The sequence below is a fragment of the Camelus dromedarius genome, chromosome 4 (genome assembly GCF_036321535.1).
Source record: "Camelus dromedarius isolate mCamDro1 chromosome 4, mCamDro1.pat, whole genome shotgun sequence".
In the NCBI taxonomy this organism is placed as follows: Eukaryota; Metazoa; Chordata; class Mammalia; order Artiodactyla; family Camelidae; genus Camelus; species Camelus dromedarius.
This window is the reverse complement of record NC_087439.1, coordinates 4,722,089-4,748,035: the sequence shown is the minus strand read 5'-3', so window position 1 is coordinate 4,748,035 and position 25,947 is coordinate 4,722,089.

The following is a 25,947-nucleotide window of genomic DNA, read 5'->3' as shown; positions in this document are numbered from 1 at the left end:
TAGAAAAAGTTGCAGCAGGAGAGAGAGAGCTGGGGCAGGAGGGAGAGGAGCCAGGCTTCTGCATTGCTTTCCTTTCCTGCCATGTCTTCAGGAAGCTGGAGATTAACAGAGCGTGAGGGAACTGGGGTGGAGAAACCCACTGGCAGGCGTGGTAATGGGACAGATCACCCCTGTGCCCAAGCCCAGAGCTCCCTGCCCGCCCCAGAGCTCCCCCAACTCGGGGACCCAGGCTGACCCCTTCTCAAGCCTGCTGTTTGATGAAAACAGGAAAACAAGACAGATTTAAGCATAGATGTTGCTACTGCTGTGAGGGTCTCCTACCTAGAGAGAGGCTGGAAGGCGGTGAGGTGAGTGCCTGGGTGGTGCATAAACTGCAGCGTTTATGGTGGGTCTTCCCGTCGAAACTGACCTCAGCCTGGCCTCTGCCACTACAGCACTGTTCGCCTCCCACCCCCCGCCCCGTCCCAGTTTCCCACCCCAGCAACCTGCTCAAGGTCACGATATGCAGATACACAGCTGGAGCCCAAGGCATCCTCCCACCTGTGCTTTCTGACGCTGATCCCGGGCAGCTCTGCGCACGGTGTTTCCTGAGCACTCTGTACAGGTAATCTCATCTCATGGCCATGCCAGCCCTATTTGTACAACAATTTTAGGTACCAAACAGTTCAGACTCGGACAGAAACACACCAGGTCACATACGGTGCCTTGAGGTGTGTGTCCAGGTGTGCCTGACCCTTGAACCTCAAGGTCACCATTTGTGATGTTCCGGTCTCTCTGTGCCAACCTGCTGTTAGGTGATGAGGTCCTCACACTCATCTGGCTGAGCTCTGGACGACCAGCTGCTGGCATCCTCGGGTCTGAGACATCCTGGCAGGGAGTGACCTCTGCAGGGACCTCCCATCTATTCGGGAAGTCTGTCCTGTGAGGTCCTCTTGGTTTTCCACTTGGAATTCAGAAAGATCCCTGCAGGGTCTCTACCAAGCCTCTGAGACATCCTCAAGCCCCTCTTGGCCCCCTTTCAATTAAGAGAGAGCATCAGAAAATGGATGCTGGGGTACATGCATCTGCTTTCTGGTCAAAGGTCACCAGCCGAGGGACAAGGGATGAATCAAAGTGGGTCGACCCGAGAGCGCTTGCCTTCCACACAGAAAGCCAAGCTTTTTTCGCAGGATAGGAGAGGCAGGGCCGATGGGTGATTTCATTTTGAGGAGCACATGCTGGGTTCAGACAGAAATCATCAGCTTTTCTCTTTCTTGTTTTGGCACTGAATCACTAAACAAAACCTTGTCTTCTCGTCTTTGCATGCATGCCATTTAGCAAAGAATGGTGCACAGGGGAAAGTTCTCAGTAATGGCTTGTTCATTCATTTAAAGCAGGTTTGTCTCAGATTCTTCATTCATTCGTTCATTGATTAAAATATTAACCCACCATCTGCTTAAGTAATTGATAGTGAACTGAAAGTTACGGTTATAATCATCATACAAAAAAGAAATGATTCTTGTTCTTTTTTTTCATTCTTGTATTTTCTTATTATTATTTGGGGAATTTGCTTCAATTTTTTTTGGCCTTTGGGATTTCCATAGTTATTTATTTAATATTTTTATTGAAGTATAGTTGATTTACAATGTTTCAGGTATACAGCAAATTGATTCAGTTGTACACACATATACATATATACACACATATATGTATATACGTACATTCTTCTTCAGATTCTTTTCCATTATAAGTTATTACAAGATATTGAATACAGGTCCCTGTGCTGTACAGTGGGTCCTTGTTGTTTATCTGTTTTATATATAATAGTGTGCATCTGTTAATCCCAAATTGTATGTATGTGTGTGTATATGTATGTATGTATGTGTATATGTATGTGTGTGTGTGTTTATATACATATACATATATACATATATACCACAACTTTTTATCCATTCATCTGTTGATGGACATTTAGGTTGCTTCCGAGTCTTGGTTATTGTAAATAGTGTTGTTATGAACATTAGGGTACATGTATTTTTTCGAATTAGAGTTTTCTTCTTTTCCAGCTATATACCTGAGTGGGATTGCTGGATTACATGGTAACTCTATTTTTAGTTTTTTTAAGGAACCTCCATACTGCTCTCCATAGTGGCTGGACCAGTTTACACTCCCACCGACAGTGTAGGAGGGTTCCCTTTTCTCCACACCCTCTCTAGCATTTTGTAGACTTTTTGATGATGGCCATTCTGACCATCATCAGTGTGAAGTGATAACTCATTGTAGTTTTGATTTGCATTTCTCTAATAATTAGTGATGTTCAGCATCTTTTCATGTGCCTGTTGGCCATCTGTGTGCTTTCTTTGGAGAATTGTCTGTTTAGGTCTTCTGCCCAGTTTTTGATTGGGTTGTTTGTGTTTTTGATATTGAGCTGTGTGAGCTGCTTGTATGCTTTGGAAATTAATCCCTTGTCGGTTGCATTGTTTGCAAATATTTTCTTCCTTTCTGTATGTTGTCTTTTTGTTTTGTTTATGGTTTCCTTTGCCATGTGAAAGCTTTTAAGTTTAATTAGGTCCCGTTTGTTTATTTGATTCTTGTTCTTGTAGAATCAGCCTGGTTGGGAGATAGTCAGCAGTTAAAGAACACACTTGAGTGTCAAATTTAAAAAGTCCTAGCCATCCTAGCCAGGTGAGTCAAGAGAAAATTTGTTGAGAATATGACTCTTCAGATGATATCTGACTTAATTAGGTGAAGAGAGGAAGGAAACAGCCCAGATAAAGAAAGCAGCATATGCAAAGGCCCTGTGGCAGGTAAGAGTACACTGATTAGGAGAGACATAAAGGTGATGTGTGGGTGGAGCTGAGAGGCTCCCAGGATGCTAAGGAGATAGGGAAGCACCATATTCAGGAAGTTGCTTTGTCTGTTTTTGTTTTTGTCCATTACAAGGTTTTCAGCAAATCATTGACATTATTACATATATTTGTTTGCTTATTTTAAATATTACTCTTGCTGTAGTTCAAAGAAGTGATTGCAAAGGGTCAGAGAGGATTTGAGGAAAACGAATACATGTATGTATATGCACAACAGAAACATGATGCTGTACAGCAGAAATTGACACATTGTAACTGACTATACTTCATTTAAAAAAACAAAAGGACAGTTGCAACAGTTCAGTGAAAAAGGAAGGTGACTTGGACCAGGTGGTGTTGGTTATGCCCGGGAAGAGAAGAGGACAGATTTGCAAGATGTTTAAGAGATAAAAACTATTAATGCAAACGGAGGTTTGGCTTGAGTAGCACTCTCGCTGGCCTCCTGAGCAGCTTGAAGCAGGAGTGAGATGTACATCAGAGCTGGCACCCACGTAGGTCCTCAAGTTCAGCCCCAACCCCCGTCCCTGCAACTGTGAAAGGTTTTACTTCTCTGCAGTTCACCTAAGTCCTGGTGAGTGAGTTCTAGCAGCCTGGCTGCTGGCACAGTCCCTGTCTGGACCTCGCTTTCTTACTTTGTTAAATGAAGAAGGAGGACCAGAACTTCTAGCTCTACAGCTGGCAGTTCTTGTGACAAGTGTGCACTTTGAAGGCCTCATGGGGACTCTTGTCTCCTGGCCTCCCAATGTTCGGTTGTTAACTGTCACCCTTGGTGCATCGGGGATGGCTTTACACTCGTTTCCACACTTCATGGTGGGTGCACAATGAGCATTTGCTGGTTTGATTTGATTCGACTTGATTTGATTTGATTTGGCTTGAATGTTGGCTTCAAAGCCAAGATCAGAACCGGGCAGACTGAGAAAAGCTGTCCAGTCTTGACCTGTGTTCTGGCCTGTCAGTCAGTGGGGTTGGGAGACAGTGTGAGCTATGAGCATATGCAGATAAAGGAGGTGCTGGGGAGAAGAGATGGCACCCCTGAGCTGGTAAAGGATCAGTCTCCTAATTTTTATACTTGGATTTGTCATGCATGAACACCCGAAGAAAGACCACAAGGAAACAGCTGACTCCTCACCGCAGAAACCCTCAGCCCCCAGTTTCAAAATCTGAGGCTTTCTTCTTGTATTTACTGTCCCATTTCTCGATATGATGCCAATACTTCTTCTGTACTTTTCATTTTCACATATCATTTGTCGATACACGAGGTTAGGGTTCAGCCCTCTCATACCTCTCACCACATCCCTTCTCTGCTCTGTCCCCCCGGAGGCCCCATCTTACCAGCTGAGTTACATCACTTGCTGAGTTACCCTTTTCATTAACTCTGTGTTCATTGTACCCCACACTCATTCATACTCATCCAAATTGTACTTGGGCACACAGGTCATGGACCCTAGGTATCAACACAGGGGACTGGGACAGGCTAAAACAAAGAGGAATTTTACCCCCTCCTCACCTTCCTCCAAACGCCATTGAGTTTTCAGGCACATGTTGTCTGGGAGCTGTCCATTTTTTTTTCTATGAACTATGTATTATCTGGGTTATATCTGAGGAGTATCTTTTTATTCTTTCAAATCTAGGGGTGTGAAGCCAATATGGTGATACCTGTATATATTCTGTTAACTGTTTTAACTCATTATAAAAATGAGGCTAGAGCTTACAGGATGGATCAACTCAACTTTGAGCTTGCTAGAGGAACAACACCCTTTCCTGGCTGAAGACAGCCCATGCTCCAGCTGCTGAAAGAATCCTGACACTTTCCAGATGTTAAGGAATTCTTAGCATGAGAAAGAAATAAGAGCCATAAATGTGAGCAGAATTGGACGTAGAGGGATAACATAAAATTCTTTGGATATTTTGCTCCTGAGAAATAGCAAGAGATATTTTCTCTCTCTCTCTCTCTCTTTTTTTTTTCTGTTGCTAAATACAACTAAAAATCTTGGGTGTTATATAGGAAACAAACATTGGAAGACTCTGAAAAGTAGAGAGAAGAGGGTAGACTGGCTAGGCACCTCAGACCTGGGGAAAAACATGGGAGATTTTCCTGGATTTTCTTTTTTCCTCATATATCTCAGACTTGTGGAAATCTCAGGGGGCAGACTTCTGCCCTAATCCATTAATAATTACATTGAACAAAAATGGTTTAAATATGACAATTAAAAGACAAAGATTGAAAGAGTGGATTATAAAACATGACCCACCATATCATGCCTGCAAGAAATTCATTTTAAATATAATGATATAAGCAGGTTGAAAGCGAAGGGATGAAAAATATGTATTATATAAATATTAATCAAAGGAAAACATAAATGGCAATATCAGTGTCCAATAAAGTAGACTTTAGAGCAAAGAAAATTACCAGAGACAGAGAGGGATATTGTATAATGATAAAACGGTCATTCCACCAAGATGACGTAGTCATCTTAAATGTGTTTGAACTGAGCAACAGAGCTACAAAATATATAAAGCAAAAACTGACAGAACTAAAATGAGACATAAGTTGATGATTATAGTTAGAGATGTTAAAGCTCATCTCTCATCAACTGATAGAAACTAAACAGAGAAGCAGCAAGAATACAGAAAAACTCAACAACATCACCAATCATAGAACATTCTACCCAAAAACAGAAGAATAACATTTTTAAAAAGTGTACATGGAATATATTGCTAAAACAGACACTATCTGGGGTGATATGACAAACTTCAACAAAATTTTAAAAATTGAAATCATACAAAGTGTGTTCTCTGATCACATTAGAAATCAGTAACAGAAATAAAAAGATAATCTTCAAATACATGGAAACTAACAGCACATGTCCAAATAATCCATATAAATGTCTCATAGGAAATTAAAAAAAACACACCCAAATAAAAGAAAATGAAAATACAACATACGAAAATTTGTGAGACATAGTTAAAGCAATGTTAAAAGGTAATTTATAGCATGAAATTTATACATTAGAAAGTAGGAAACATCACAAATCAATAAACTGTTTTCCAACCTCAAGAACACAGAAAAAGAATAAAATGCATCCAAAACAAGCGGAAGGAAGTAAACAATAAAGATAAGAACAGAAATCAGTGAAATTGAAAACCAAAATAGTAGAGAAAAACAACAACAACAACAACAACAAAAGAACTAATTCTTTGGAAAGATTTTTTTTCTAAATGACAAATTGTGTTCCAAAACTAACTAATGAAAAAAGTGAGACGGTGCAAATTACTAGTACCACGAATGACACAGAAGATATTACCACAGCTTCTGCAGACATCGAAGGGGTAATAAAGGTATCCCGTGAACAACTCTACAAACACAAATATACAAGTTAGACAATTCTTCAAAAAACACAAAATATCACAACACACCTAATATGAAAGAGATTGTGTGAATAGCTGTATAGCTATTAAGGAAATTGAATTATTAATTTAAAAACTCCAATCCTCAAATCCCAGGCTCAGATGATTTCACTGGGAATTTTTCCATACATTGACAGAAGCATTAACTCTAAATCTGTGCAATTTCTTATAGATTATGGAAAGGGAGGACACACTTCTAGATTAATTTTTATGAAGTTAGCAATTATCTGGATTGAAAAATTAGACAAAGTTTAAACAAAAGAGAAAGTAAACTATAGACCAATAATACTCATGAATGTAGATGCAAAACATCATGACAAATATTAAGACATAGAATTCAGCAGTATATAGGAACAATTGTATACCATGATGAAGTAGGGTTTGTTTCAAGGATGAAAGGCTGGTCAATACTTAAAAATCAGTCTATGTGACCCATCATGGTATTAAGTTAAAGAGGAAAAAATACCACATAAGCATATCAATCAATGCAGAAAAATAATTTGCCAATATTCAGCACTCATTCATGATTAAAATAAACAAACAAACACATCTTTCAGAAAACTAAGAACAGAAGGGAACTTTCTTAAATTGGTAAAGAATATCTGCAGCTTCATTATTCTTTCTGTTGAAAAACTGAATGCTTTCCCCCTTAGACTGAGAACAACGTAAAATTGTCTGCCCTCACTACTCTTATTCAAAAGGTGCTGGATGGTCTAGCCAGTGCAATAAGGCAAGAAAAGGAATTAAAAGGTATACAGATTGGAAAGAAAGAAACAAAATTATCCCTATACTCAGATGACATTACTGTCTATGGAGAAAATTCCAAGGAATATACAAATAAACACCTAGAACTAGTGAGTTCACCAAAATCGTTGGAATCAAGATAAACATACAAACATAAACGGTATTTGTGCACACTAGCAATAAATGCGCAGGCATCAAAATTAAAAATATAGCAACTTAAGTCTGTAAATCTAACAAGAAAATGAAATAGTTAGTTGTACATCTAACAAAACCTATGATTAAAGAAGGCATTCATGAATTAGAAGACCCAGTGTAGTAAAAATGACAGTTGTCCCCAAATTGATATACAAATTTAACCCAGTTCTTTTGAAAATCCCAGCAAGACAGTTTTGTAGCTTTTGACAAGACTATTTTCAAGTTTTATGGAAAGACAAATGGAACTTGAACGGTTAAAATGATTTTTGAAAGGGATAAAGCAGAGTAATCAGCCTATCTAATTTCAAAATTATATCGCTCCAGTAAGGACTCTATGGTCTTGCAGGAAGGCTGGAACAGAACAGAGAACCAGGTACACCCATACAAATATGCCCAAATGATGTTTTACAAAAGTGTAGAATCAAGTCAATGGAAGAATGATAGCTTTTTCAACAAGTGGTGTTGGAGCAATCAGGCATTCATAAATAAACAAACAACAGCAAAAAATACTTCAACCTAAGTCTCACATCTTATACAAAAGTTAACTCGAAATATATCACGGGCATACATATAAAGTGTAAAACTATAAAACTTTAAGAAAATTACAGGAGAAAATCTCTGGGACTCAGGGATAGTTAACGAGTTTTTAAACTTGGCACCAGATGCACAATTCTGGGGATAAATGATACACTGAGCTTCTTCAAAATTAAAACCTTTTGCTTTGTGAAAAATAGTGCTAAGAAGTATGAATATAAAATGGTACAGGCACTCACTCTGGAAAAGTTTGTCAATTTCTTAAAATATGAGACATGCAACTATTATAAGCCCAGCAACTGCACTCCTAGGCATTTATTCCGGAGAAATGAAGACTAATGTTGACACAAAACCCTGTAAAGGATGGCTATTTGTGTTGCTTTACTTGTAATAGCCCCAAACTAGAAACAACTTAGGTGTCCTTCAACAGGTGAATGGTTAAACAAAGTGTGGTGCCTTCATACCATGGAACACTTCAGCAGTAAAATGTGCCACATCAGTATGTGCATCGACATGGATGAATCTCCAGTAAATTTTGCTAAGTGAAATATCCCAGTCCCAAAATGCTGCACACTATATGATTCCATTAATATAAATCCTTTAAATGATAAAATGATAGAAATTAAGAACAAATTAGTGATTGCTAAGGGTTAAAAAGGGAACGAGGCTAGGGATGAGGCAGGTGGCTAAAAAGGGCAGTTAGAAGGATCCCCGTGGCTATGAAAATGTTCTGTATGTTGATTGCATCAGTGTCAGTATCCTGGTTGTGGAATTGTGTTATTGTTTTATAAGTGATTACGTCACTTGGGAAAACTGTGTAAGGGTCCACTGAATCTCTCTATATTATTGGTTACCACTGGTTGAAAATCTAATGTATACGAAAACTTTTAATTAAAAATTATCTGGACATTAATTTGAGAAAAAATTGGATTTTGGAGATTGATGTCTTTAAACTTTAATTTCCCCTGGGAACTTCATAATGAGAAGGATTTTATATTCAAATTTGGGGCATCTATCAATATGTAGTTGGCATTTTATGACTGAAATAGCTCTAGGTTTTTAATATCATTGTAAAATTTTGATGAGCTATTTTGGAAAGGGAAATAGAAAAGCAAATTCATTTTCAACCTTGGGTGCAGAGTGGCCTTGGAGTTAACTTCTATTTTGGAGTCTTCTGGGGACAAAATCCACACTGCCTGCCAGTATCTGCAAAGAAGTATCCTCATATATTAGGATCAGAGCTGCATTAAAAGTCACATGACTGGCTGGTGGTAGGATTCATGCAATGTCCCTTATGTTAAGAAAACAAAAACCTGTTGATTATTGGTATGATGTGGAAGGAGGGCCCATTGAAGGAGGAGGATTCTCTAACTGCAAGTTTGAGAGAAGCAGCTGAGTATTTCTGACTCAACCCTTCTTCTCTCCCTCTTAGGTCTTCCTGTAGGAATCCTACTCTCTGCTTTTCTGTTCCATGGAGATCCCATGGGGGCAGCCCCCCAGGAGAGGCACATGGCAGCGGGCATGTTGGCAAGGACACTTCACCAGCAAACCTCAACCACATTCTCCTCTTCCTCCTATGACTATCTTTTGGTCAGTTCTAAATATGAGTTTGAATAAAAAGGGTGTTCTGTGTTGAGTTCTTGGAAATCTCAGCTGCCTTTAGTCAATAAAATTGCTGAGCAACAGCTCTGTTTGTCATTTTTGCAGGGTGATGGGTTTCATTCCTGTACACATAGAGCCCCAAGCATCAGAGGGTCTTTGGACAGAATTTCTTCTAAGATCAAACATGTGGACCCTGACATGTTCTGTCATGTTCACTGGGCACATTCTTAATTTATCTTGGTAGTAGTTTGTTTGCAAAATAGTTTCACAGTCGTCTCCTCTCATAATGACTCTGGGCTAAGCCATATAACATGCTTTGCTGAAAAGTCAATAGCAAATGGATCAGAAACAGATATCTGAAAAGTGTTTGCACACTGGCCCTCGATTTTTCCTGCTACTGTTGGGAACCTGTGTCCACCACCATGAGAGCTTGGGTTAGCCTCGTGGATGATGAGAGACACGTGGAGAAGTCATTTCCACAGCCTGAAATGACATACACATGAGTGAGGCCACCCCAGACTATCCAGCTCCAGCCTAGTCAGCTCAGACCAGAAGAGCTGCCCAGCTGACCACATTATCATGTGCGATAATTAACATGAGTTTGTTGTGTTAAGTTACCAAGTTTTGGGGTGGTTTGTTATGCTGCAAAGACTAACTGATACCATTTTACATATGTGTTTGTTCAAGGTGTTGTCTCTCACTGGCATCAGTTTGTGACTTTGCCCCAACTTATCGAAAACCTCCAGAAACAATGGCAATCTCCCATCCTATACATGGAAATAAGGGATTTAATATATATGCTCCTATTGGTTTATATCCGATTATCAGTAAGATTTCCATGACCAGGTCACTGGATTCTGCCATTCTCAGTTGTAGAGTCACCTCCAAAAGGAAACAGGGATTCCTCACTGTCACTTTCAAGTGCCCTGTCTTCTTCGGCAGCTATAAGTAGCCAGAACGGTCCCACTGAAAGTTACGGGCTGCTCATTCTCACCATGACAGTTCTGTTTCTATTGATTTTGTTGTTGAGAGATTTTGGTCACAGCCCATGTTGCCCATAAAACCTTTATGTCATCATTAATGCTGTAGCATCTTTGAACTCAGATTTATTTAGTGCTAGTTTATGTACTGAGTGAAGATGTAGGCTCTCCAAGCCTCCTGAGGCATTGCAGTGAGTCAGGCTGTCATGGGTTCCTTCAAAGATTCTGTCCCCCTCCTACCTTCTCTGCCACCAGCACCCACACCCACCCCTTTACTCTGCTCTCTTTCTTACTCCTTCCTCTGCTATCTCTATATCTTTTGCATATTTTCATTGTTGGACTTTTCCACACTGCACTTGATTGTGGATCTTTTGGGGACAGAAATCATGTGGCTCCATCGTGTCTGTCCTCCACTCTCTGGCATTGCATATGAAGCATGGCAGGGGCGGAGTAAGCATTTAGTGATCTGAGGGTAGAGTTCAATCCCATTTATTCATTTCACAAATGTTTATTGAGCTCCTACTATATGGTAAACACTGGGTAAGTGCTCTGTCTAGAATAGTGAACAAAGTAGATATGGTCCTATATCCTCATGCAAGTAAATATCTAATTGTGAAGTGCGGTGGTGTTACTGAGAAGAAAGTACAAAGAAGATAAGAAGGAGACCTGACTTATGTTGAAAAGTTGGTGTAAGTGTTTATGAAGAAGTGTCTTTCAGGTGATAATGAAAGCTGAAATTATCCAGGCCTTGCCTAGAAAATTCACATGACAGTTTATGCATAGTATCCCCTGGGGTAGTGAAACTCAGTCACTCTGAGGCATTGACATGAGAGTTTTTCAGGAAGAGGGGACAAGATGTGCAACCAGAGGTAGGAAAGTGCTGGATTTAAAATAGGGCTGCACCCCAGGAGCACAGTGAAGTCCAGTTCCTCCCAGTAACCACTTATCTCAGGCACCTGCTATGATATAAAGCAAGGTGTGAGGAAAGATTTCTTAGAGAGATGGGGTGTTGGATGCTCGTGCTTGGAGCATAAAGGATAGCTTTGAGATGAAGAGGTAGATTAGTAACCTTTGACCTATAGATGATACTTGAAGTAATGGGAAGGGATAGAACCAACTGGAGAGAACCCTTAAGTAAGATGTGAGAAGGCTGGGACAGAGCATTCAGGAGAACCAGCAGGTGAGGATTGGCAGGGGTAGAGGAACTCAAGAGGAAGGAGAAGTGTTAGAAGAATGATGAATGGAGCTTATGGAAGAGAGTGCTTGGAGAAGGAGCAGGAGGCCACACATCCCACGGTAGTAGGACCCCCCCCTCACAAAATGGCTTCTTCTGCTCCCCACAACACATGGTGCCTGGCCCCCGATCACTTCTCATCTTGTAGTTACCTGCTTCAGCATCCATCCTTCCAGGCTGTATGATTGGGGCCATGTATATGCACTTCTGACACCCTGTGCCCAGCAGAGGGCCTGTGGACCACTGAGCATGCTTTAATTTCTGGCTCAGGATCCACTTACTCCCATGGGCTATCCTTGATTCCAGTCACTTTCCCTCACCTTCCTCATTCCTAGCATGAGTTCAATGCCCTGCTCTGAGCTTTCCAAAATCTCAGTGTACTTCCGTTATTGTCCTAAGTTTCATGTGTATATTATTGTGAATTCTCCCTAAATAGACTAGGCATCAAAGGCTTGATTGCAAGTTTATTTGGGAAGTGTGAGAATGCTGGGTTAGACAGCTAATAAAGATGCATTATTAAGCCAGGCAACACTGGGCAATTGGAACTCAACCCCACAGGACAACTGAGAGCTAGTGTAACACACTCAGAGTTTTCCCATCTAGGGGATGAGGGAGCTGGGGTATATATACACCAACTCCTGACATTCATTGGTTGAGGGCTCTGTGTGTGTGTGTATGTGTGTGCACACATGTGCACATAGCCTTTCTTACTGTGGGCTGAGTGACCTTATACAATTCTGGAATAAGTCACAAGACATAGAAATATAGATATTGGCACCTGGAGACTATTGAGCTCATTAGAATTGATAAGATAAGAAGCACATGGGTGAGTCACAGGGAGCATCTGCCTCAACTTATCACACGCACAGAATCCATCTATCCATTATCTATCTATCTATCTATCTATCTATCTATCTATCTATCTATCTATCTACAATTGATCTCATTCCATCTATTTATAGGTCTGATTTTCTTAGACCTAGCCCAATGCCTGGCACAGGGAAAGAACACAGTGAGTATAGAATGGATGGATGAATGAATGAATGAATCTATGGGTGAAATAAGGTGAGGTCATCACATATCATTAATTTCATGTATTTTGCTCTCTGGCAGACTAGGGAGGTTGCAGAGATTTTAGGAGAGCGTAGGGAAAGACAAAAAGCTTGCTCCGAGGAATTTTTCCCATATAGATGAAGAAAGGAAAAACATTTAACAAACTTATCTTTGTTGATTAATGTGGCAAGCAAAATATTGCCTTTCAAATTTTTATAATAATAATGTATTTAAAGAGTCAAATTGTTCTGTAAAGTTTATTCAGAAAGGAGTAGTCCCTTTCCCCGTCATTCCCCAATTTCCCCTTCTCCAGAGGCTATTGGTTTACTGTGTTCTAGCTGTTTTCTCTTTCTGTTTTTGTTTTGGTTTTCACCTCTGTTTCTCTAAATGCAGTGCCTGTATTTCTGCTTCTTAATTTTTAAGTTTTAGGCATTATGTATTCACCTACATTAGAAGATATATCTCTTCACCACCTCTTCTCCTGCACACAATTCCCTTCCCTTCCCACCCCACCCACTCAAGTATATGTTGTAATTACACATATGCCATTACCAGTTAAACCATGTAATTATAGACCATGGTTGCTTTTTCATTCCAACCCACTATTTTTCTTCTTTCCCTTGGAATATTTATTTCTGTCTCTCTCTGTCTTTCTATCTCCATTTTCTATACATTTATTATAAATTTGGCCCCAAACCATCTTGAAATGTTAGGGCAATTCAGTTATTTATAAATCTTATCTTCATGGAGAAACCTCCCCCAGAGTCCTTCCCAGTCTGTGTTGTTGCCTCTAAGCCTGGCACAGAGCTATTTTTTCTGTGATCTTCACTCCCCATCATATTTGGAATTCCCTTCTGTCTACAGGTGTCCGCTCCTCTTTCCTGCATCCCTATACAGGCATATCTCAGAGACATTGCAGTTTGAGTCCCAGACCACTGCAATAAAGCAAGTATCACAATAAAGCAAGTCACACGAATTCTTTGGTCTCCCACTGCATATAAATGTTGTTTATATTATACTGTAGTCTGTTAACTGTGCAATAGCATTATGTCTAAAAAAAGAATGTACATACCTTGATTAAAAATACTTTATTGCTAAAAAATGCTAACCATCACCTGAGCCTTCAGTGAGTTGTAATCTCTTTGCTGGTGGAGGGTCTTAACCGGCTGTTGATGGCTCTGACTCCTCAGGGTGGTGGTTGTTGAAGGTTGGGGTGGCTGTGGCAAATTCTTAAAGTAAGACAACACTGAGGTTTGCTGCGTTGATTTTTCTCTTCCTTTCACTAATGATGCATGTACTGTTAGACAGTATCTTATCCATGGTAGAACTTCCTTATAATTGGAGTCAATCTTCTGAAAACCTGCCGCTGCTTTATCTACTAACTTTATGTAATATTATAAATCCTTTGTTGTCATTTCAACAATCTTCACAGCATCTTCACCAGGAGCAGTTTCCATCTCACAAAACAAAGCAAAACACTTTTTTTGCTCATCCATAAGAAACAGCACCTCAACTCTTAAAGTTTTATCATGAGATTCCAGGAATTCAGTCCCATCTTCAGTCTCCACTTCTAATTCCAGTTCTCTTGCTGTTTCCACCACCACATCATTACTTCCTTCACTGAAGTCTTGAACTCCTCCAAGCCATCCACGAGGGTTGGAATCAACTTCTTCCAAACTCCTGTGTTTGTTTATATTTTGACGTCTCCCCATGAGTCACAAATGTTCTCCATGCATCTAGGATGGTGAATCCTTTCTGGAAGGTTTTCAATTTATGTTGCCCAGATCCATCAGGGGAATCACAGTCTATGGCAGCTACAGCTTTACTAAATGTATTGCTTAAATAGTAAGACTTGAAAGTAAAAATTATTCCTTGATCCATGGGCTGCAGAATAGATGTTGTGTTTTTGGGTATGAAAACAACATTAATCTCACTGTACGTCTCCATTGAGCTCTTGGGTGACCAGATGCATTGTCAATGAACAGTAATATTTTGAAAGAAATCTTTTTTTCCTGAGCAGCAGGTCTCAACAGTGAGCTTAAAATATTCAATGAGACATGTTGTAGACAGATGTGCTGTCATCCTGGCTTTGCTGTTCCATTTATAGAGCACAGGCAGAGTAGATTTAGTATCATTCTTAAGGGCCCTAAGATTTTCTGATGGCAAATGAGCATTGGCTTCACTTGAAGTCACCAGCTTTGTTAGCCTCTAACAAGTGAGTCCACTGTCCTTTTCAGGCACTGACTTCTCCTCTCTAGCTATGAATGACCTAGATGGTATCTTCTTCCAATATAAGGAGTTTCATGCACATTAAAAATCTGTTGTTTAGTGTGGCCACCTTCATGAATTATCTGAGCTGCATCTTCTGGATAACTTGCCGCAGCTTCTATGTCTACAACTGCTGCCTCACCTTGTACTTTGATGTTATCAAGACAACTTCTTTCCTTAAACTTCATGAACCAGCCCTTGCTACCTTCCAACTTCTCTTCTGCAGCTTCCTCACCTTTCTCAGCCTTCATAGAGTCAAAGTGAGTTAGGGCTTTGCTCTGGATTAGATTTTGACTTAAGGGAATGTTGTGGCTGGTTTGATCTATCCAGTTCATTGAAACTTTTTTGGTATCAGCAATAAAGCCTTTTCACTTTCATACCATTTGTGTGTCCACTGCAGTAGCACTTTTAATTTTCTCCAAGAACTTTTCTTTTGCATTCACAACTTGGCTAACTGTTTGGCACAAGAGATCTTGCATTCAGCCTATCACAGCCTATGACTTCCTCACTAAGCTTAATCATTTGCAGCTTTTGATTTCAAGTGAGAGGCATGTGAGTCTTCCTCTCAATTGAATACATTGAGGCCACTGTAGGATTTTTAACTGGCCTAATTTCAATAATTTTATGTTTCAGGCAATAGGGAGGCCTGAGGAGAGGAGGGGAGATGGGGGAACAGCTGGTCAGCAGAGAAGTCAGAACACACACACTTATTGATTAAGTTCACTACCTTATATGGGCATGGTTTGTGGTGCCTCAAAACAATTACACCAAAGATCATTGATTAGTGGTCACCATAACAAATATAGCAATAATGAAAAACTTAGAAATAGTGTGAGAACTACCAAAATGTGACACAAAGACATGAAGTGAGCAAATGCTCTTGGAAAAATGGTGTCAATTGACTGGCTCCTTGCAATGTTGCCAGAAACAGTTAATCTGTTTAAAAAAAAAAAAAAAAGGGCAGAGTTATTTGTGAAAGGCAATGAGACAAAGTGCACTCAACGAGCTGTGCCTGTGTTTTCCTTTCTTGGTCTACTCCCTCGACCTGTAGAACATACCTACCAGTAGCTTCCTGAGCAAGCATGTTTGGGAGATCAATTTTTGAAACTGTGTCTATCGAAAAAATTTATTTGCTCTGTCCTTATATTTGAGTTTTAGTTTGCTGGGTATAGATTTGTTTCAAGGTTTAAACAACCCCTTTATTATCTTCTATCTTCTATTGAGGTGGTTGAAAACCCAGAATACATTTTACTCCCTGATTCTGTGAGCTTAACCTTGTTTTTTTCTGTCTAGACTCTTCCATGATCTTTTCTTTGTCATCATTTTCATGATTCTGTGCTTTGTGAGTGTCTGACTTTATTCACTCTGTGAACCTTTTCAAACAGAACTTCTGTCCCCTTTATTCTGAAGAATCTTCTTGCATTACTTCTTTGATAATTTCTTTGATAATTTCTTCCTCTACATTTCTCCATTCTCTTTTCCTAGAGTTTCTATTTTTCATATCTTGGCTGCACTGGGCTGGTTCTCTGAATTTCATACCTTTTTCTTCGTATTTTCCATTCTCTTTAGTTTCCCTTCTAGGGAGTATTTTTCAGCTTTATATTTTGAAACTTCTATTGTATTTTTATTTCTCCTATCCTATTTTTAGCTTCTAAGATCTATTTTTTCTTCTCTACGTATTCCATTTTTATAGAATCCTACATTTTCCCCTAAATACAGTATCTTCTCTAATGTTACTGAGAATATTTATGACACTTTGATGGTGATGTTGTTCCCTGCATAGTTTTTATTTCCTTTGATATTTTTCAAAAAGCCTTTCTTAGTTTTGGTCTTTTGTTCTCATGTTAGCCACATTCCTCAGTCATCTGATGATATTTGATTTTGTGATTATACTTAAAAAGAGGCATTGAGAGGCTGATTGAAGGCTCTGAAACATGCATGAGGTTCTCCATCTGTAAGGTTTGTTATGAAATGGTTTCCTTGGAGAATCCCCCACTGTCAATATCATTGCATCTTTTCTCTTGGACTAATTAGATTCTCTAGAGAAACATATTCTGCCTTGGAGTGTAGAGCCCTGGTTGCCAGAATTCTGGAACCTGTGGGGATCAAGGGTTGGGGGTGCAGGTGAGAGGTCTATCGTTCTTTAGGTGAGGCACACTTAATCCATTTCAAGCAGGAAAGAAAAGAAAGGAGTGTGAACTAACAGCAAATCCAAGAAAGCTGGTTCCTAAACCAAGCATGAGAAAAGACAACAGATTACTTAGGTTATACAGCAAACCACTAAAAAGCTCAGCATTTGATGGCATCAGGTGCCTCTAATTGTTGGGGTTAAAGCTGAACAGGACGGTTGACACACACAGAGTGAAGCAGCCAAACTCCCAGACCCTCTCTATACTCTGGGTTCCCCTCTGGAAGGGAAATATAAAGAAGATTATTAAAGACATCCACTAGTCCACCTCTCATGGGTAACCTATGAAGGTAGCATCCTGGTTTTTTTTTTTTTAACATTTTTTATTGAGTTATTATTTTACAATGTTGTGTCAAATTCCAGTGTAGAGCATGATTTTTCAGTCATACATGAACATATATATATTCACTGTCACATTTTCTTCTCTGTGAGCTACTATAAGATCTTGTATATATTTCCCTGTGCTATACAGTATAATCTTGTTTATCTATTCTACAATTGACTGGGATTTCAAAATGTAGAATAGACAAACATGTTTTGTTTTTATTTTTTTTTTCAAACATGTGTGTTGAGTTTTTCACATGGGGAATGATTCTATGAGAACAATTGCATGCCCTGCTTTATTTAAAAAAAATCAACAATTCACCAATCCTCCACATCATAAAATGTGTTTCACCATGACTTTGTACCATTATTTATTTAATATTTCCCTATGTTGGATGTTTAGGTCTCTTTACAAGTTGTCCGCATCATAAATGATGTTGCCAGGGACATCTGCATGAAACAATTTTTACCTCCATCTCTGATTCACTCCTCAGTATGGAGTGAGGAGGAGGAATTTGCTGCTTCAGAGATGCTGTTTGCAAGGTCCTGATGCATGGCTTTGAATCTGCTTCTGGAAAGACTGCAACAGTTTCTCCTGCCCTGCACGATACCACCAGAGAGGCTACTACAAAGCACTTGCATCCTGGTACTGGTGACAAGTTCCCTCCCACCCGGAAGGGGCCATATCAGACCATGTAAAATCTCCCTGTCAGACCTTGGTCAGGGTCAGGATATTTGCAATGCTCGGCTTTTACCAGACCAGCTTTGGAAGTATTCATCTAAAGCACTTTCTGTTGAAATGCCTTGTATTCAGTATTCTACCAGGTACTTCTCCCTGTTCCTTGCCAAATAAAGTGGCTTCCTGGCACACAGAGCCCATGAAGGTGGGACTCTGAGACAACCTAGAGGGTAAACAAGGAATTCTCTAGAAATTCTCTCACTCACTTGTCCATCCATCCACCCATCAATCCATCCATCCATCCATCCACTCACCCATCCATCCATCCATCCATTCATCCATCCATCTGTCCATCCCACTCTCCTTGGGGATGGGCATCACTCTGGATCCAAGGAATGATGAAAACAAAATTCCAGCCCTCACAAGCTCTCAGTCTATAAGAGAAGACAGCCATCTAATTAGTTCCTTTGTCATTTTCTGCTATAGGAATAGATCATGGATTTTTATTGCCCTGTGTTAATATAATCCTCTTTCACTGAATAACTGGGGCAGCAAATCACCATTTACTGAGGAGCTGACCACCCAAGATTGACACACTTTGTATTCTACATCCTCATGCCAACTGCAAGAGGGTGTTATCACATCCATTTCACAGAGAGGGAAACTGAAGTTCAGAGTGTGCAAGTTGCCCAGGTCACCCGTACATCTTTGCCCACCATGAAAGTCCCCTGCTGCCCCGCCCCTTTCTCTCTCGCATTTGGTGATTATCACAGCAGGGACAGCCCATGGAGCTCAAGCAAGGTCAGGTTTCCTCCAGATGAATTCAGCTTCTTAAAATCAAATTAGCAGCAGCTCCTGGGTTATGTGCCCTAGAGATGTGGAGGTGGCACATGTGGGCACAGAGACTGGTACCTGTTTCTGAGACAGAGGGCCAGGGCAGTGGGCTGGCAGCTGGATGAGGAGCATTCCATCTCTTTGGGGAGGGGGGATGGGAGGGCTTCCCATGGGTCAAGTGGCAGGTGCAAAAGGGAGCCAGGCTTAGAGGTCTTGAAAGTACCCTCCTGCCAAGCGCTACCCAGGTGAAAAGCCTGCAGGGCTGGACTTCAGAGGCAGGGGCTGAGACAGACTGTCAGAAAAGAGTCAGGGGGCATAGAAACTGCAGTTGCGAGTTCAGAGCTCCCAGCGAACAGTCTTTGAGACCCTACCAGTGGTCTTCACGTTGAGGCAGTGACAGATGCCTTTGTCCTTGGCTTTCAACTTGGGTGCAGCAAGATCTAAAAGCCAGACCTGAGTGGAGAGCCATGCTGTGGTCATACTGTTGCCTTTGCTAGGAGTACTATGTGGAGGAATATGGGACCTAGGCAGCGAGATTAAAATCATGGAACCTATTAGCCATGCACTTTTTCCCCCAACCAAAGAGAAGAGAAAGGAATTAAGCTTGGAATTTGGAAGGACCAGGGCATGAGGGGCTGAGTGACTCAAGAGCTGAGTTTCGGGAAACTCCCCAACATTGTTTCAGTTGGAAATCTTAGTGATCCCAGCCCTGTAAGAGGGTTACAAGTGGGCAGAGACTGTGGGGTCAAACCAGAGGCAGGTTTAATTATTGTTTCTTTCTAAAGGATGCTCCCATGTAGGACTGTGTCAGAGACACAGACACCCCCAAGACTCACCCCATGCCAAGCAGAGCACCCCATCTACTCATTCCTGCCACTCACTTCCTCAGGCCCACCGCACACCTGCCCCTCCTGGACTGTCCACTGCTTTCCGCCAGCTCCCTCATAGCCCACTGCTGGGTCTCAGCTCCAGAATGTCCCCCTTCTCTAGAAAATCATCTCTGAGTAATCCCCACCCCAGCCACACCTCCCCCAGGTTGAGGGCCCCCCCGTAGCATCCTCTGGTTGCCTCTGTAGGCACTTTCCATGTGACTTACTGGGCTGCTTTACCTTACTCTCTTTCTGTGGGTTTCTAAGTCCTTGGGCAGGAGCTATCTGATATTCATTTTCATACCTTCAGCATCCATCACACATTGGGCTTATTGTTGGAACACAATAGAAATACAAATTAAAAAAAAATGGGTGTGATGACATGATGGTTACTGAGCCACAGTGTGTCCAGATGCTTGGCTCACACTGTTTCTGGGTATGTCTGGGAGGGTGTTTCCGGGGGAGAGTCACATTTGAAGTGGTAGACTGGGTAGACCAGATGGCCGGCTGCAATGTGGGTGGGCAGCCTCCAAGGCGTTAAAGGGCTTGAACGAAACAGAACAGTGAAGGAGGGGAGAACGCGATTTCTCTGCGTGAGCTGGGGCAGTGGTCTTCTCCTGTCCTCAAACTGGAACTCACACCATCCACTTTCCTGGGTCTCCGCTTACACACAGCAGATCGTGGGACTTCTCAGCTTCTGTATCACATGTGAGCCAATTTTTTTTATAATAAATCTCTATAGATGGAAAAGTCTCCTCTTGGCTCAGTTTCTCTGCAGAATTCTGCCTAATACAATACACACTAAAACTACAACAATGGCAAAAACCTGTCTACCAGTTCATTTTGTAGGGAGGGAGGCCTGGAATCCTCTCCAGGGCAGGGGTTCCTGACATCACCCAGCCAGCAGCCTCCCCGCCATCATCCATCTCCCTGCCCGCTACTGCAAACCTGGCCCAGTGTAAACCCAGGAAGGGTTAGCCCTCAGGCCATGAGGGCTTTGTGATGAGGAAGGCCCACTTAAAGCAGCGTATGCGCTATAGCAGATGTCCTGCGTTGCCCTCGGGACAGGGTTTGAGTCACGTGAATTGACTTGAGTTTTCATACTTGAAGTGTTTATGGGGTTTGACAAGGAGAACTTAATCCTTAGAGCAGACACTCGAGCTGCATCTCCTCATTCATTCCACAGGCAAGTCCATTCTCCTGAGTGCTGGGGGGCAGGGCTGGTGCCCGAAGGCTGGTTCTCATGGAGACAAACGGTAAACACACTTGGGTAATGTGCCCAGGGTCCCTAAGTGTTAGCAAGAGGGATGGATTTGAGCAAGGGGATGGAGAGTAACTGGGGGGATTTCGTTTTAAAATGGATGTCAGTGGGAGCCCCTCTGAAGAGGGGGCATCGGCAGAGCCTGCGTGAGGTGAGGGAGTGGCCGTGGGCATCCCTGTGGAGGGCGTCAGGGCAGTGCCAGAGCAGGTGCACGGCCCAAAGGGAGGGCAAGGCTTGGAAAACTCTAGGGATGGAGGAAGAATGACAGCCAGGGCTCAAGGAGAGGGGAAGGCAGGTGCTGGTCCGGGGCCAGATGATCACTGATTGGGAATTTCTGTGAATGAGATGGAAAGATTTGAACAGAGAAATGACATGATCTGACCGAATTTCTGAAAAATTGCCCCGGCTTCTGTGTTGGAACAGTATGAGGGCCAATGGGACAAGAAGAGAGGTTGGTTAGGAGGTCTCTGAACGAGTGTGGCTGAACCAGGGCATCAGTGCTGCTGGTGGGAGAAGCTCTCTGAGAGGCGGCAGGACTTTCTGCAGAGTGGGGGAGTAAAAGAGGGACCCAGAAGAGCTTTGAGGAAGACAGCAGTGGAGGCAGAGGAGGGGTGGAGGGGATCTGAAGCTCAGCTCTGGGCGGGATAACTCGGAAACACCTGTCTTCCCATGAGGAGAGATGCTGGCTAGGTGGCTGGAATCTGGAGTGAGGAGCGGGGTTAGGGCAGGGAGTCCCCCCCCACACAGAAGAAGATGCTGAGTCTGCAAAGGGAGTGAAGGCAACGGGGAAAACAAGGCGGAGGTCCAAGCCTGAGGCACCCCAACATTGACACGTCAGGGAGTTGGGGAGATTCAGCCCAGGAAACACAGGCAGGAAAACCATCTTTTATCTACACTTGCCTGTTCCCCACTTGAGCAGCTGGCAACTGGATCTGGGGGCTCAACACACAGCATTAAGCGCCTGCTCCGTGTCAGGTCTCTGTTCATGTAGGAGCCACATGCTTCTGCCCTTGCGGAGCTCCCATGCTCGAGGGTGTCAGCTGGGGGAGACACAGAGAGAAGTTCTGGGAGGGTCCATTAATGGGGTGCATTGGAGCATGCAGGGGCGGTGCTGGGGCACACCCACCCCGCCCGGTCATCAGGAGACATGGAGAAGGATTCTGATCTTGAAAGACCAACAGGGTATCATCAGGCCCACGGTGGGGCCTGTGGCGGTGTGGGAGGGGGGAGGCCTGGGGGCATGTTCCAGATGTGCCGATGCAAGGGATTCTCCAGCCCAGCATCCCATGGGCCCTGGGATTTGTCTCCCGATGTAGCACATTCTTCTCTTGCTGAAGACACAAAGGCCCAAATCACCATGTCCACTCATTCATTCAGTAATTATAAAACCCCTACTATGTGCCAAGCACGGGGAAGATTTGTGGAGTGGACAGCGGACATTTCTGCCTTTGAGGAGCTGATTTGTGGGGATTATGAGTAAGAAACTAACATGATAGTTGTAAGCTCTATGAAGCAAATAGAACACAGGAATATGGAGGGGGCTGCGTGGGGCTGGTGGTCAGGGAAAATCTCTTTGAGGAGATGACACTTGAGCTAGATGGTCACACGGGGCTGGGAGCAGAAGCCTGGCCACACCAGGAAGTGTCCCAGGAAACACCGAGTCAACGAGTGAAGGAGAGAGTGGTACAGGTGGAGTCACAGTATTCAGCAGGGATAGAGCATGCTGGACTTAGCTAAAATGTTGAGTTTTATTCTAGGTGGGAGGTAAAGCCATTGCTCAAAGTCTTTGGTAAGGGGAGACATACTTTAGAAGCTGACTCTTGCTGTGGTCTTACAGAGGAACAGCGCACAGCGGGAGATTCTCTGCGGTCTGGGTGAGAGATGTGGTGGCCTGGGTGTTCCTGGAGTGGTTGCACTGGGGATGGTGAGAAATGGTTGTATCTGGGCTGGGCTTTAGAGGTGGAACCCACAGCCTTGCTAAGTGATTGCGCTTGGAAAGCAAGGGAAAGAGCAGGCTTGGGATTTAGCAGTGAGCTGTTGGGTGATGCTCTCCAGACGTGGGAGAGAATTTCCTGCATCCTTCGTTCCTGTAGCATCGCTCTCAACATCGGACGCTACCTAGAACTCATTCAGCTTAGCCTCCCCAAGGGTGTGGCCGCCTCAAACACAAAGACTCTGCTCGGCTGTGTCCAGTAACAGGAGTCACTGCCCAGCCCCTCTGTCCTGGCAGCCTGCTCTCTGAATGCAGGAGCTGGGACACTGGATGCCCAGTTGCACTGCCAAATGGATTTACAGGAGCAAAACCCATCCAGGAATCATTCCAGATTCTTATCTTTTTATTTACTTATTTATTTTTTTTTTATTCTTAATTTTGCTGCAGAAGCCAGCAGAGGGACCAGTGCATGTGATCATGTCTCTTTATAGCATCTCTTTTTCGCAGCGTCTAAGAAGATGACTGAGCCCAGGGCACTGCATGTCAGCCGAGGTGTGTATTCTCCATCTGAACTGAAGAGATGATGTCAGATCAAACCCCCAACTACATCTTGGAGGGCTGGAGTCTACGCAGTGCTGAAACCGACTGAACATGCTCTTCTTGCCTTTGAAGCTGTGTGATCTTGACAAAGTTACCAGTCTTTTTGCATCTTTGTTGCCCCATTTGTCAAAGAGTACTCTCCTCAAAAGTATCATGACTGCCTCACAAGGTGGTCGCTGCTGTTGCTTCTCCATCATTTTTCCTTGTAGGGTAGATGGAAAGATGTAAATATCCAGTCCACTATCCACGTGAGCTCTGTTACCATCGTGGCTTGCCCTGTTCTGGGGTGTGCCGGATGGGGGCGCTTGTGTCAACGGGCTGTGGTGCTTGTGTGATTCTACCTTGTGGTTTGAGAAAGGTCTCTGAGTTCTCTCTTCCCCCCGGTTTGGACTGGGATGTGGTGGTCCCACGTGGTGTCCATGAGCAGTCCTTTCTTTGGACACAGATCCTACTTCTGCTCAATGCTCCTAACCCATGTCCAGCCAGTGAATATATGAGACAGAAGTAGCATTAGTCCCTTTGTTAGACTTGGTGCCAAACAAGTTCAATGACTCGCAAAATGTTGGTAAAATATGCTGAGTGCCTTTCCTAGAGGGTTCTGTTGAGGAGCTTGAAAAGTGCATAGTATCTGTCATAATAAGTGCTCAATTCAAGGAATGAAAGAGAGAAGGGGAGGAATTTGCAATATTGGGGCTGGCTGTGTTTTTAGAAGTAGGGGAAGTATATCCATGCCTTCTACTTTCTGAACTGGGCAGTTGGCTCACTTCACTAGAAGCCCAGCAAAGCTAGTTAGCAGAAGACTGAGCGGAGACCGAGGAAGATCACGTACTCACCCCAGGTCCCAGAGCAGGTCAGCAGGAGAGCTAGGATTTGAGCCCCACTGTGATTCCAGAGTCTCCCAGTCGCTCTTCCCAGCAGGTGCGCTGGCACCCGGAGGGGCTGATCTGACGAGGTCCGGCTGTGAGAGTCAGCACCGAGGCACCAGAGAGGGGCTCTGTGTGCAGGGGCAGCAGCTGGGTTTGAGGAAAGAGCACAGGGTGGAATGGAGGTAGGGTTTTCCAGCTGGGCAATGGGCCAGGTGTGGGGAGGGTGGAGACAGACAGGGGCAGGATGCTGAAGGGAGGCTGAGTGTGAAGGGACTGGTGGTCAGGAAGCTGGCAGCTCGCGCCAGGCAGCTGAGTGGAAGAACACAGAAGGAGCAGGTCTTGGACAGAAAGATGGAGAGTTCCATTGTGGATGAGCTGGAGTTGAAATGGCTGCGAAGCGTCCTAGCAGATACAGCCAACGCCAGTTGGAGATGGGGCGTCAAGCCCCAGAGAAGGGCTGGGCTGGTGATGACTGGGGGTGTTGGCTATGCAACGACTGGGGACATGGACCCTGCAGCCTCTGGCCTGAGCTCAAGTCCTCATCAGCATGTGGCCGTGATAAGATTCCCAGGTCCTTGGAGTAAAACAGGGATCGTGATCTCGTGGAGATGAATGAGACAGTTCTCGAGAATCCCTTTAAACGGTGCCAGCACGTGTAGCGTAGACTTCAAAAAAAGTATGAGTGAGAGCTGAGCTATGGAGAGAATGTCATCTACAGGATCTCCAAATTTGGTGAAATCTTGTCTCTTCAGATGTAATTAAACATAACATCTCTTCCAAAAATATTTTCACCCAGGGCTCTCTGACTTAGACCAAGTTGTTATGTCCGGGGTGCTTATAGACTTTGAACAGTGCTCATGTCTGTGAAGGAGAGAGAATGAGTCAGCTGAGTGGGTGGTAGGGTCTGTCTGGAAATCCGCTTCGAGTTCATAGCCAAGGTGGCCGTGGAATGTATAATCCAGAGCAGGACGTGTTTGAGAGCGAATGAGGAGAGGACGCTGTTATTAATAAAGCAGGGAGAGCAGGTGTCAACCTGCAGCACCTCTGGACGTGAAGCCAACTTTTAGGGGGAGAGCCAGTCTTCCTGGGAGGGCTGTGCTGCCCCGGTGGCCTTGGACAGCTTTGGGAAATGTCCCAGGGCTACCAGGCAAGTCAGGGGTTGGCTGCTGTCCAAGGTTCCAACCTCACCTCACACTGCTCTTCCCCTCTAGCCCCTCCAGCTCACTGGGCTCCGGCTCCCGGCCCTGGATCGAGCCCTTGGTGCCCTTTGTGCTGTCCCCCTTCTGCGTTTTCCACCGGCACCTCTCATCCTTGCTCCCCTGACCTCAGGTCAGTTATGCCCCCTCAGATTCCAGTACCGCACCATCCCGAGGAGGTGCCTCTTCCCAAGTTATGCTCCACCCCCTTCTCTCCCTCTCTCGCCCCGCCACCCCAATAATTTCTCACATGGCTCTTATCACAACAATAAGTGCTTGGTCTTTCTGCCCCACTCAGAAGTGAGATCCACAAAGATAGTGACTGGGTCCGCC